This window comes from Lissotriton helveticus, chromosome 8 (genome assembly GCF_964261635.1).
Source record: "Lissotriton helveticus chromosome 8, aLisHel1.1, whole genome shotgun sequence".
Taxonomy (NCBI): domain Eukaryota; kingdom Metazoa; phylum Chordata; class Amphibia; order Caudata; family Salamandridae; genus Lissotriton; species Lissotriton helveticus.
Window position 1 is genome coordinate 218,484,557 of NC_136069.1, and position 14,097 is coordinate 218,498,653.

Below are 14,097 nucleotides of genomic sequence, written 5' to 3' on the forward strand. Positions count from 1 at the left end.
TTGATAGACTCCATTCACATGTTATGTCCTTTAAAATACCTCGTCTGTGTAGTGCATTGTAACCCAAAGTAAAGCAACACAGCTCAATGCAGTGCCTTTCGTTACTTTGAGTCAAGGAGGTAGATATGTATTTGCATCAAAGTCCTGAGGTTCCAGAGACTTGTGTAATGAGGAGAAATAATTGTATTTCTCCTAGTTTTTTCGTCTGTGCATTTGTGCTGCATTCTGCAGGCACACACAAAGAGGAAACAGTCTTACAGCATATTTGTTTGTGCAGGAAGGATTTTGTGCAGGAGCAACCCTTTTATGCACAAAAACAATGCTGACCACAAGTACGGCTGGTGACAATTGAAAGTGGTGCGGGTAAAATATGAGTCTGATTTTTATGTATCAAGCAAAGCGGCAATGCTTAATGTAAAAATGTGGTGTCCAAAGGGGTCCTATTCCCAAGAAAAATTAAAAAATGATTGGCAACGGGTGCATTTTAACATTCTTGACAAAACTGCAAGACAATCAAATCTAAGCATTTTTAAAGTGGACCTTTTTGAATGAGAAATCGTCTGCCAGGCTAAGTGTGTACACAACACATACCTACATGGAATGTAAATAGAGTTAGAGCGAGGTCACATGCCATACTTGTAAGCACACAGTGGATGCTATGTTGCCATGTGGAACAAGTGTCTCCTTCAGAGGAGTATAAAAACGAAAAACCATGGCGCGCAGCTGATGTAAGTCAGTATAAATATACTCAGTGACATTACTGTTGTTTGTAAAATTAACACTTTCACTAGTAATCAGTTCTCCCATGTGCCACCTTTCTCCTATGCCTGCAGTACAAACTCAGAGCAATATTGACACATCCATCTCGCAGATCAGATGTCACTACAGAAAGGCATCCTGCCGGCAGGCAAATATTTATCATAGCACCCGGCCATTTATAACACCTCATACCAGGGGGCACTGCTCCTTGGGCTCCTTGGGCACTCACAGCACTGTTTGCATCGTTTGGGCAATAATAACATATCAATCCAATAGCAACATGGAAGGGTCTCTGCAGTGAAAGGTTTTATAAACTTAGCACACTCAGTCTTTTATTCTCTCCCTCCCAACACACACAGAGCCACACTAAGGGGGTCATTACGATGGCGGAAGGACCTTCCGCCTTGGGACTGCTATTTTCCCCTCACAACATTACAATGGGGGGAAATCCAGACTGTAACCGTGGCGGACACAAAGAATGTCCGCCACGGATCCGCCACAGGCAATCATCCCGATTGCCTGGCGGAGCAGTCTGCATCCATAAAATGGCAGCGGTGTCTACCGGTGTCTTCAGCCAGCCTTTCTGTGGCAGGTAAACCGCCATTGAAAGGTTGGCAGAGATTGGTTTTGGGGGCCCCTTTCGGGCCCCCCTTGCGCCTGGGGGTGGTGTTTGTGCACTGGGGGGTACCCATGGTACACCCCTATATTTCACTGCACCAAGTGGCAGGCACCATGTGGTGCCTGCCACTTAGTGCAGTGAAATGCACAACATGCATTTTGAACATCGCAGCGGGTGCTGCAGTTAGCAGCAATCGCAGCAATGTTACAGTGCAATATATGACCGCCATGGTGGAGATCGCATCCTTTTTTTTTTATTTTTTTTTATTTCAGTAATGTTTTTTATTGAAAATAAAGAGCATATTACATGGTACAGGGTGAATCACATGGGGGAAAGGAAAGGAAAAAAGATAGGGAACAAGAAAAAGTGCACCTGGGTGGGGGGGGGCAAGCATTGTCTAGATTAGCTTATATTAGTTTGGCTCTTGACCGTCCATTCTCCAGTTTGCTTCATCTTCTTCTCGTCCGGCTTGCACGTTTCCAGTTTTCCCCCGTGCCCCTTGCAACCTGTCTGATTATCTTTTCGCACCCCTGGTGGTGTGAGGAGAGAGAAAAACAGAAGAAGAGAGGTGTAGGAGTATAGAGAGGCGAGAGAGAAAGATAGGCGCATTGTGTTGTCGAGTAGGATGTGATAAAGATCAATTCAAAATGGTCAGGCGATTTAGTTGATGTTTCCTAAGTTAAATTTGCCCGGCGTAAAACGCCTCTAATACCATACGAAGTTATCCAATAAAGAGGCAGGCGCTGGAGACAGGAAGACAGGAAACAAGTTTTATTCCGACGGAGTAGAACACATCAGATCAGACAACAAGGTATCATCTCGAGGTGCTCTCTCAAACCTCTCTGAGACCTGGTCTTTTATACACTGGTTCAAGACATGTGGACGCTCTTTATTACAACAAAGACATTGTGAAGTATGAGAACGACATCCCAGGCACCCCCCAGTTCCGGCCCCTTCCAACACATGACAACAGTAGAGGCCCTTTCCCCTCATATGATTGGGAGGGGGCTATCGCGCAGCTGAGTGTTCTGCCGATTCCTTTGGAATGTGTGCGCCTGATCGAATCTCAGGGGGTGGGGAGGTCGTGATCAATAGTGGCTTCTTTCAGGAAAAGCGAGTGCATACAGTAGTGGGCAATAAACTGTATCCTCGGGCTAAAGGATGACCAGCGGTTCGTACAGGCAGTCGGGCTCAGAGGAAGGGGTCATCAAAGGAGGGGTATTCATGGACGGAAAGGAGGTGTTGGTCAGGCGCGGGGTGTGATCCCCTGAGACAGAGTCATGGGAGGGGAGGGTTCATGACTTGTGCATGTGAGTGCGGGGGCAGCCAGGGTGCGCGGGGAAGGCTTGCAAGGTTCAGGGAAGTGTGCTGACGGGCGATCGTGAACAGGGAGACCATGGTACCTAAAATGGCTGTCGTGTATGCTCATACGTGAGTCTGCAAGATGGCGTAGATGATGTTCAGTACACAAACTAAAATTCCACAGTCCTCCCTTTAACATGTCTCGCCAGCTTGTCAGTTCGGATCAATCCCCATGAGACCACGCACCTCTATCTCGTATAGGGGACTCATGTGCTCAGTTTTAAAGTTCAAAGTCTTTGGGCACATACAGTTGGAAATGAGTGCACATAAAGGTGGTAAACATTGAATACCTAAGCAACACCCACATAGTATCATGATTGGTATCAATAAAAACGTGAACAATCTCCATCCCCAGTTCTTCAAAGTGTCCCAGAACCAGCCTCCAAGCGACCATCCTTCCTGCTCCTGGTGAACCTCCGAGGACAGTCTGTGGAGGTGTTCGATTGCTTTGTAGACTGAAGGTGAGTTATCTGGCACGTAGGTGCAACAGCTGGAGCCGATGCTGCGGCATGCACCTCCACGGTCAGCCAGAACCACGTCTAGAACAAGGCGGTTTTGAAGAGCCACCAGGCGGACCGCCTGAAGCTCAGCCGTGTTGTTAGCAAGGATGCCAGCGGTGATGTTAATGGTTGTTTCTACTGCCTGAGTCAGGTGTCGGATAGCGCGGCTATTTGCCATTGGTCCCCACAGAGGAACAAGTCCCTTTGCTGCATCCAGGAACTGTGCTCCGGTGGAGTCGGCTTGTTCAACATCTCCGGCGCGCTTTTGCCGGTGGTGGTAGGCTGAAGCCACATATGTGGGAGGAAGAATGAAGGCGATGTAGCACGTACCCCTCCAGCCTTTTGGGAGCCAAGTGTAAGCTTTGGTGCCACAAACAAAGTACATATTCGGGGAAGCAACAAAGGAGGGGGGTCAGCTGAGACCAATGTTTTGGTGATGCGACAAGAACTGTGACCCACCAGCTGCGTTCATTGTCCTTCGAGGCATACGAGTCCTGTGACATTGATGACAGACAGGGCCACGGTCAGGGTGGCAGCCGTTTGTTTCCGCAGGTGGGAGAAGGTGGGTCTGGCTGGATTGTGGAGCACTTGCATTTCGACCCTTTCTTTGGCAGGGATGTTCGTAAGGAAGGTTGAACCTGAAATTGCAGGACAAAAGGGAGCAGACGTCTTTCCTGTTTTGTTCAGCCAGAACCCATAGTAGAAGTGTGACACTGTTTGACCAGAAGCGGCATTGTCCTTGTGGCTTTCCTGCATGAGGATCAACCAGGCGAGGCAGGAGCCGTGGACTGAGAAAGGAGAAGGGATGAAGGGGATGGAGTGTCCGGTAGCATGTGGGAGCAACCCACAGATCCAGCAGTTCGTGGCATTTGCAGCAAGGTTGTGCTGGTGCAGCAGTTGCACGAAGGAATTGTTCCAGAACTCCTTACGCCTTTCTCGGAGCTGAGGTGAAAGGGTGATCAGGTGGTGCTCTTTCATGGTGGTTGGCTGTACAGTGGCCTGCAATGTCTGGTGAGCGGGTGTGCTGTCCTCCAAGATCCAGAAGGAAGTCATGAGGAGGAGGCAAAAGAGGAAGACAATGAAGATAGCGATTGTCTTTGATTTGTGCACCTTATCAGTCTTTGGGTTCCTGTAGTGGGTATTTCCTGTTGCTTCCGACGTCTTCTTATCTGGCGCTTCCATCATCTTCTTATCTGGCGCTTCCATCATCATCATCTTCAAGGTGCTCGGTAGTGGGCAGAACCACAGACTTTGTTTAGCTTCTCTCCGGGTAACCCTTGGTTGCTTTGGGTCACCGTTCTGAGATTTTTAACTTAGTCAGTGGCCTACTTAGCCGAAGCTCCCTCCTTTCGACGCAGGAAATACCCTTCTCGGGATGGCACAGTGGGATCAGAGTGTTTTGCCAGTTCAAGTGCCTCGGTATCAGGATAGCAGTTCAGTGATGGTCGGTCTTTGTTCAGGAGCTCTTCTTGGGTGCTGACGTTGTCTGTCGTGGCCAGGGTCGAGGAAACTTTCTTGCAGTGGTGTGCGTGCAGCCAGTTCTTTTTCCCCTCCACTCGAAGAGCCGTCCGAGTGGTGATCAGTACTTGCCAGGGGCCCGTCCACCGGGGTTCCAGACTCTTCGTTCGTTGAAAGTTCCGGACTAGGATGTAGTCCCCCGGTTGGATATCGTGACCGGGACCCCAGGAAGCATCGGGGATGGCCTGCTGCACCTGTTGATGAATGACAGACAATGTTTTAGTTAATTTGTACAGATAATCTGACAGCAGGACGTCGGGGACGTCGTGAATGGAGGTCGGTTTGGGGGCAGTCCAGAGGTTCATAGGACGCCCAAACACAACTTCGTAGGGGGTCAAGTGGTGCTTAGTGGGAGTGGAGCGCATCGATAGTAATGCCAGTGGAAGGGCATCTGGCCATTTAAGTCCTGTGGTGGCCACTATTTTTGACAGTTTCAGTTTCAGTGTAGCGTTGTGTCGTTCAACCAGGCCAGCGGATTGGGGGTGGAAGACTGCATGAAACCTCTGTTTTACCCCCAACCCCTTCAGGATTAGTTGGATAACTTCAGCTATGAAGTGGGGGCCATTGCCGCTCAATAAAATTCGACAAAGGCCGTAGCGAGGGAAAAACTCTTTCAGTAGTACTTTGGCAGTAGTCATGGCAGTGTTATCACGGGTCGGATAGGCTTCCACCCATTTGCTGAAGGCACATACAATGACTAATACGTACTTCAAGCCTTGGCACCTCTCTAATTGGATGTAATCCATCTGGAGGACCTCAAAGGGGTGGTCGGGGATCCCAAACCCTCCCCGGGGTACCACAGTTCCTTTCCCGGGGTTGTGTTGTAGGCAGATAAGGCACTGCTGGACTAGGCGTTTGGCCGAGTCGGGGATCTTGTTGTTGTGCCAGACTTTGGAAATGAGTTCAATCATGGGGGCAGAGCCTATGAGTGCAGGGGAGTGTGCCATTGTCAGCATGGGGATCAAATATGCATCAGGCAGCAACCATTTGTTCGTGTCTTTTGTCCGCCAGCAGCCTTCATCGTCCCTTAGACCCACCCGTGCCCATTCAGTCAGTTCGAGAGGTGCGCTTGCCGACTGGATGTCCCTAATTGTTTCCCTAGCGTCGGTCCATTTTTCTGCTTGTGACCTGGTCACATACATGCATGTCGTTGTCCTATTCTCAGCTGTGGTTCGGGCAGTGATGTCGGCTAGTGCGTTTCCCTGTCCAACTAAATCTGTCACCTTCTTGTGTGCCTGGCATTTGATCACTGCTAATTGTTTGGGGAGAAGAACTGCTTCAATCAGGGCGGAGACTAAATCTCCGTGAAGGATGGGCGTACCGTGGGACGTCAGGAATCCCCTTTCCCTCCACAGGAGCCCAAAATGATGAACCACCCCGAAGGCGTACTGGCTGTCCGTGTAAATGTTTGCCGTGGTTCCTGCTGCTATGATACATGCTCGTGTGAGGGCAATTAGTTCTGCTGCCTGTGCGGATAGTTGTGTGATGCGAGCTGTTTCAACTACTGTTCGAGCTGTCGTCACCGCATAGGCAGCAGAAGTGGTGCCGTCTGGGAGTTTGATACAAGAGCCATCTACCCATAGTTCTCCATCAGGATCTGTAAAAGCAATGTCTCGGAGGTCAACTCTACTCCTAGTCTGTTCGTCCGTGAGGGTCACACAGTCATGTATAGGGGGCACATCGGGGTCATTTTCGGGCAAGGGTAACAGTGTAGCAGGATTCAATGTCGTGCATCTCTTCAGGGTGATGTGGGGTGCAAGTAGAGTCAATTCGTACCCTGTCAGTCGTGCACTAGTCAGATGTTGAGTCTTGGTCTGGTTCAAAAGGGTGTCAACTGCATGGGGCACTAATACCGTGAGAGAGTTCGAAAGCACAATTCCCTCACTCTGGCGGATAGAGACAGCAGCAGCGGCTACTGCTCGAAGGCAGGCAGGTAAAGCTCTGGCGACTGGATCAAGAGTGGCAGAGAAGTAGGCACAAGGGCGTTGTTTGGCGCCGATGGGCTGAGTTAGAACAGACAATGCGCATCCCTCCCTTTCGTGAGTGAAGAGGGAGAAGGGCTTGGAGTAATCTGGTGTTCCTAGAACGGGTGCCGAGCAAAGGGCATCCCGCAACTCCTTAAAGGATGCTTGGCATTCGGGAGTCCAAGGGAGTGGGAACGGAACATCTTTGGCCAACAGGGAAAGTAGGGGTTTTATAATGAGACTGAAATTTGGTAACCATTGTCGGCAGAAAGAAGTAAGGCCCACTAATGAACGGACTTGCTTCTGTGTTTTTGGAATGGGGGTGTCTAGGATGGTTTGGATTCGGTCGGGCGTAAGTTTCCTCCCTTCTTTGGACAGGAGATGGCCTAGGTATGTTACTTGGGGCTGGCAGAACTGCAGTATCTTTTTGGAGACTTTGTGGCCATTCTCCACAAGAAAGTGCAAGAGTTGGATAGTGGCTGTGATTGCAAGTGGAGTGGTGTCGGCCGCCAAAAGGATATCATCGACATATTGGATCAACACTACTCCATCTGGTAGCTGGACGGCGTCCAGCTGTCTTTTGAGGGCCTGGCTGTAAATGCTGGGACTTTCAGTGTAGCCCTGGGGAGCTCTACAAAATCGGTATGAACGGTTTTTTAAAGTGAAGCCGAAGAGATAACGGCTGTCTGGGTGGATGGGGATAGAGAAAAATGCATTTTTAAGATCAATAACGGTGAAGGTGGTGGCAGTGGACGGGATGAGAGTCAGAATGGTGGCGATGTCTGAGACTACGGGGTACTGTGGTACCACCACTTTGTTGACTTCTCGCAGGTCGATGATGAAGCGGTACACTTTCTCATCTCCCTCACCTTGCTTCTTAACAATGGGTAGGATAGGGCTATTGCAGACATTACTAACCACTTCCTCTACCACTCCTGCATCTACCAAGGACTGAATAATCGCTACCAATGCCTTCTCGCCTTCGGGCGATATCCGGTACTGTGGGAGTTTCGGGAGTATTGCATCTGGTCGAACAGTTATGTGTACAGGATCGATCATCATTCGTCCTACATCCGAATCGTTTCTGGCCCATAGGTACAGGGGTAGGGTATCGAGCAAGGATAGGTCAGAATCTGTTATGGCGTACATATGTCGTGCGGGGTAGGGTCTGGACATGCTCGGGTTGTCGTACAGGATGACTCGGACTCCATCCGGGGAACACCTAATAGTAGCTCGGAAATGTTTCAGTAAATCAATACCCATAATGGCGTCAGGGGAGTTGGAGGAGAGCAGAAACGTGGTGTCAGTGGGATTGTTTCCTAGGTCAAAGGAGATAGGTACAGACAGGGGATTAGTGGAGGGCGTTCCATCGAAACCTATCGAGGTAATGTGTGAGCCAGACAAGGGTGCCCTTGGAATCAGTCGTTTTGATAATACACTACGTGTCGCTCCAGTGTCTACCAAAAATGGAGACTTTGTACCCAGGACCTTAGCAGTGACGTAAGGACCTTGCTGGTCAACACAGAGCTCGACTGATTCCCTCCCTTGCCCCTGGCAGTCCTATGCAGAGTCGTGAGCATTGTTGCAGTCGGACTGTTGGCACTGATTCTGTCGGGGGCGGTCAAATGTGTTTGGTCTGCCAGGTCGGTCATTGGTGGTGTCGTAGGTCTGCCCTCGTCCCTGCCCTCCAGTTTTTGGGCCATTTGTCATGTCCCTTGTCTCTTTATTTTTAATCATTTCCCGAAGGGCCGGGCATTGGGACTTCCAATGTCCAAATTCTTTGCAAAATGCACGCTGGTTCTCATCGAGGTCGGTTCGTGGAGCACCAGGTGTGGGGTTGCGGCCTCTAGGGGGCGAATTCCTAGGGGCATTCGACTGGTAGTTTCCCCTATACCGTTCCCTTCCTGTAGTCACTTCATGTAATTGAGCAATCATCACTCGTTCCTTTAAGTCCTTTTTCTTTTTCTCATTCGCCTCTCATTCTCGTTCTTTTGGTGCTCATAATACTGAGCCATCTGGAGGATAGCTGCAGGTTTGGAGGCTCCCCAACTACTCTCGCTCGTCTGTAACTTTTGGGAGACCTCTTGCGATAGCCCTTTTACGTAGTTTTGCACGAATAGGTGTTGTCCGGTTGCGGTGGTCATGTCTTGGCCACTGTAGTCGGAGAAAACCGTCTCAAATCGGGAGAAGTATTCTGATACGTCCTCCTGAGGTTTCTGGCGGCAAGCCGTGACTACCGACCAGTCTACCTTCTTTTCTGGGATCAACGTCTTTAGCTTCTGCACTATTTTGTCGGGGAGTTCCAGTATGTCTTTTACAGGTTTCTTTCCGGGCTCTCGTTGCCTATCTAGTTCATCGAGTTGTTTCCAGGTGTGTCCGAACAGATCTGTGTGGTCGGCTTTCCGGATTTGCTTCCACACATCAGCCGGTAGACACAACCCGAAAAACAAATCAATGTCCGATAGAGTCATTATGGTTGAGCCCAAGGCTGTGCCTAGTTCGGTATAAAATGCTGTAGGGTTCTTTCTTAAATCGGGCAGGGTTTGCCTAAAAGTTAAAATATCTTGCCGATCCCATGGTTGGTAAACCCAGTTGTACACAACCCTCCCTTTTGCATCTGCGTGGTTGATATCATCGTTTGTTCCCTGACCTCTTGGGGGAACCCAGTAGGGGGCGGCTTCTCTGATAGGCATCATAGTGTTGGCTGCTTCTAATGAGGGCTCAATCGTCTCAGGGACTGTGATCTTGACCTCTGGTTTCTGTTCCGCGAGGTGGCGGAAAACCTCAAGCGTTTGCTTGAAGAGGTCCGTCACATCGCTCTCAGTCCCATCTCCAACATCGACCCTTCTATATAGAGTCGTCAGTTTTGCAGGACCCTTATTCTGGTACCTATCCTCATATGCGTTCAGGGTGTGGTAGCTGAACCGTAAAATGAAATGCCGTCTGTGACTACCGGCATGTGAATTATGCATATTCATCGTATATTCTTCGCTCTCCTTCCGTTCTACCAGGGTCTTTGCTATCTGGTCGATTCCATCCCGCTCATCTTTGCTCAACCTATTTGGTCTGGCTGTTAGCTGTTTGCCAGTCTCGAGTTCATCTGGTGTTGTTACCAATGCGGCTGGTGCGAAGGCCGTAAGAGCCGGGGCACTAGCGCTAGAGTCACCCACGCCTGCACTTTGAACTGGTGAGTGTTGTGCTAGAGGTTGGCAGGGAGCATATGGAGGAGGCATGTAGATAATTGGAGAACCGAGCAGTAACTCGTCATTTGCCCGCTGTTTGGAGGGCATCTCCGGGTAGAGCGTAGGGGCGGTCCTGACAGGGCATTGGCCTGCCAGTCCTGATTCTTGTGTTTGTTTAACTTCCTCTCTTCTTCTTATTTCTTCATCTAGTTCTTTTGCGGCCAGATGGGCTGCTTTTCGTAATTCTTTCACTGTTTTTGCTTCTTCTCTTTTCCTTTGCTGTTCTGCTTCTTTGCGCCACATGCCAATACTATCGAGCACAGTGGGCGTTACCTTATTTATTTTTACAGCTGCTTCTAGTGTTTTTATTTTATTTTCATCAAAAGAACCTATCAGTGGCCACTGACTTTCAGGATCCTCTTTTGTATATTTATGCCATAACTTACTATAATTACTAGAAGAGTGCAACCCAATACTCCCCAAGGAACTGGGTAATGTAAACTCATAGAAAAATTGCGCCTTGAGGTATTATTTTCTCTTGTTAAATCTTTTTATCACAAGTCATATACATGTACAGTCACTAAAAAGAACATCAGAAAACGTGGTATTTTCATTTAAGAACTTTATATCATATCTGGAATCAATATATTTAATTCAACTTTTATATAAACCAGGCAACACAAAAAACACTACTACATTCAGTATATTCCCAGTAGTGTGTTACACCGTTGGTATAATATGTATAGACCATATATATACATAGAATGCTACTGTAAATACAGTCAGCTCAGTCCATCACTTTCTTTTTCACAAATCCTGTTGTTGGTGATTCCTAACCCAAAAACGGTGCCTGGGCGTCGACGTTTCGGTCTTTACTGTATAAATCACACCAAGACCATCATCAGGACTAATGTTGCACAAAATATTGAGAAAATGTATTAACTCCGAATTATCCAGATCTCACTCTGGCTTCTCCACAAATGTAAATCAAGTACAACTATCGCCCTCTATTTAAATCTAAGAGCGTATCGAAAAACAATGCGAGTCCACAATTTAACTCCATGTACATAACGTGTTACTCGTATGCACCGCCATCGACGGGACCTATCCTCGCGAAGTGAAAGTGACGAGGATAGGTCCCGTCGATGGCGGTGCATACGAGTAACACGTTATGTACATGGAGTTAAATTGTGGACTCGCATTGTTTTTCGATACGCTCTTAGATTTAAATAGAGGGCGATAGTTGTACTTGATTTACATTTGTGGAGAAGCCAGAGTGAGATCTGGATAATTCGGAGTTAATACATTTTCTCAATATTTTGTGCAACATTAGTCCTGATGATGGTCTTGGTGTGATTTATACAGTAAAGACCGAAACATCGACGCCCAGGCACCGTTTTTGGGTTAGGAATCACCAACAACAGGATTTGTGAAAAAGAAAGTGATGGACTGAGCTGACTGTATTTACAGTAGCATTCTATGTATATATATGGTCTATACATATTATACCAACGGTGTAACACACTACTGGGAATATACTGAATGTAGTAGTGTTTTTTGTGTTGCCTGGTTTATATAAAAGTTGAATTAAATATATTGATTCCAGATATGATATAAAGTTCTTAAATGAAAATACCACGTTTTCTGATGTTCTTTTTAGTGACTGTACATGTATATGACTTGTGATAAAAAGATTTAACAAGAGAAAATAATACCTCAAGGCGCAATTTTTCTATGAGATAACTTACTATAAGCTATGGCGACTAGTCCTCGCTTAGTAAACATGTCCTTATTAGGGGTGCCTTCCAGTGGAGCTGGATGGTTCATCTCTAATAAGCGGTCCGGGTTGACCCAACTATTAACCAATGGGGAGAAGATAGGCATGACGGATTACAATGGGGGGCAAAAGCCTGCACTACCTATCTTTTCACTACTTGCAAAGACTGGACAGAATATTCTATTCTATGCTGTTTGCAAATAGAGAATGCCTCCAGAAAGAACCAATTCCAAACAGTCAATGTTTGGACAAACAATCAATCAATGAGGAACGAAATAGGCACGACGTGTTAAAGGATTGCGTTACCTACCCTTCACTATCTGCAAAGGGAGAGAGAATATTCCTATTCTTCCCCGTTTGTAGGCAGAGAAGATCCTTAAGAGAACCAACTTCGAACAATTCAATGCTCGATTCAATCAATCAATCAGGGGAGAAAAATAGGCACGGCAGATTACAATGGGGGACAAAAGTCCGCGTTACCTATCCTTCACTATCTGCAAAGACTAAACAGAGTATGGCGATTCTGTGCTTGTTTGCAAATAGAGAATCTCTCAGAAACAGTCAATAAGTGATACTAGTATTTTCAAACAATCAATCAATCAATTTCGCAATTTGTCGTGTGTCACGACCTTACCCGGACCGCATGGACAGTTTCTCGTCTTCCGCTTCCAGCGCCCGATCGTCCTCTACTCTCTGTTGCTATCGCGGCACTCCTGGTGGTTCCCAGTCAGGACCGTAGATCACTCGGGAGAGGTCTGCTCGGAATCAGTGAAGTTCAGATGATCGGCTGTCAGACGAGGGTCTATCGGACAGGAGCTCTCCCGATCGTTGCAGTCGTTCACTCTGTCGTCGGGACCTCTCCCACTGGATCCACGTGTCGCTGATGGGCCCCACGTTGGGCGCCAATTGATAAAGATCAATTCAAAATGGTCAGGCGATTTAGTTGATGTTTCCTAAGTTAAATTTGCCCGGCGTAAAACGCCTCTAATACCATACGAAGTTATCCAATAAAGAGGCAGGCGCTGGAGACAGGAAGACAGGAAACAAGTTTTATTCCGACGGAGTAGAACACATCAGATCAGACAACAAGGTATCGTCTCGAGGTGCTCTCTCAAACCTCTCTGAGACCTGGTCTTTTATACACTGGTTCAAGACATGTGGACGCTCTTTATTACAACAAAGACATTGTGAAGTATGAGAACGACATCCCCGGCACCCCCCCAGTTCCGGCCCCTTCCAACACATGACAACAGTAGAGGCCCTTTCCCCTCATATGATTGGGAGGGGGCTATCGCGCAGCTGAGTGTTCTGCCGATTCCTTTGGAATGTGTGCGCCTGATCGAATCTCAGGAGGTGGGGAGGTCGTGATCAATAGTGGCTTCTTTCAGGAAAAGCGAGTGCATACAGTAGTGGGCAATAAACTGTATCCTCGGGCTAAAGGATGACCAGCGGTTCGTACAGGCAGTCGGGCTCAGAGGAAGGGGTCATCAAAGGAGGGGTATTCATGGACGGAAAGGAGGTGTTGGTCAGGCGCGGGGTGTGATCCCCTGAGACAGAGTCATGGGAGGGGAGGGTTCATGACTTGTGCATGTGAGTGCGGGGGCAGCCAGGGTGCGCGGGGAAGGCTTGCAAGGTTCAGGGAAGTGTGCTGACGGGCGATCGTGAACAGGGAGACCATGGTACCTAAAATGGCTGTCGTGTATGCTCATACGTGAGTCTGCAAGATGGCGTAGATGATGTTCAGTACACGAACTAAAATTCCACAGATGCGTGTGTAGTTTTTGCAGTATTGTCTGGGCTGGGCGTTTAGGGTGGCTTATGAGAGGACAGGTAGTTGTCTAGTGACAGCCATATCTCGCTCTTTTTCCCTGAGTTCGTTTGGCTGTTGGTTGTTATGGTGTCGGCTCCTCTTAGGAAAATGACCCAGTTGAACCAAGCTTTAAAGGTGGCTTTTGCTGTGTCCTTCCAGTTGTTCAACACCGATTTGACCGCCGCTGTGAGCAGGAGGTCAATCAGGTCTCTGTCATTTTCGGATGTTATGGATGGGTCGGTGTATCCCAGAATTAGGTGGTGAAAGTCCATTGATAGTGTGGCTCCTGTTACGTCATTGATTAGAGTGTTTATGGAGTTCCAGAACTTCTTTGTTTTGGCGCAGTGGAAGAGGAGGTGTGCCAGGTCTCCCTTCTGCTTGTTGCAGTTCCAGCAGGCGTCGGTCTCTCTGATACCCATGGTGGCTAGACGTGCTGGGGTCCAGTAGGCCCTGTATACTAGCCAGAATTTTGTCTGATCTAGAGTCGTTGTCACCTTCCTCCTTGATGTGGAGGACCATAAATCTGCCCTTTCCTTCTCGCTTAGCTCTCTCCCTGCCGCTGCTTCCCATTGGCTTAAAGTTCTGTTATTTAGTTTGGAGGTTTTT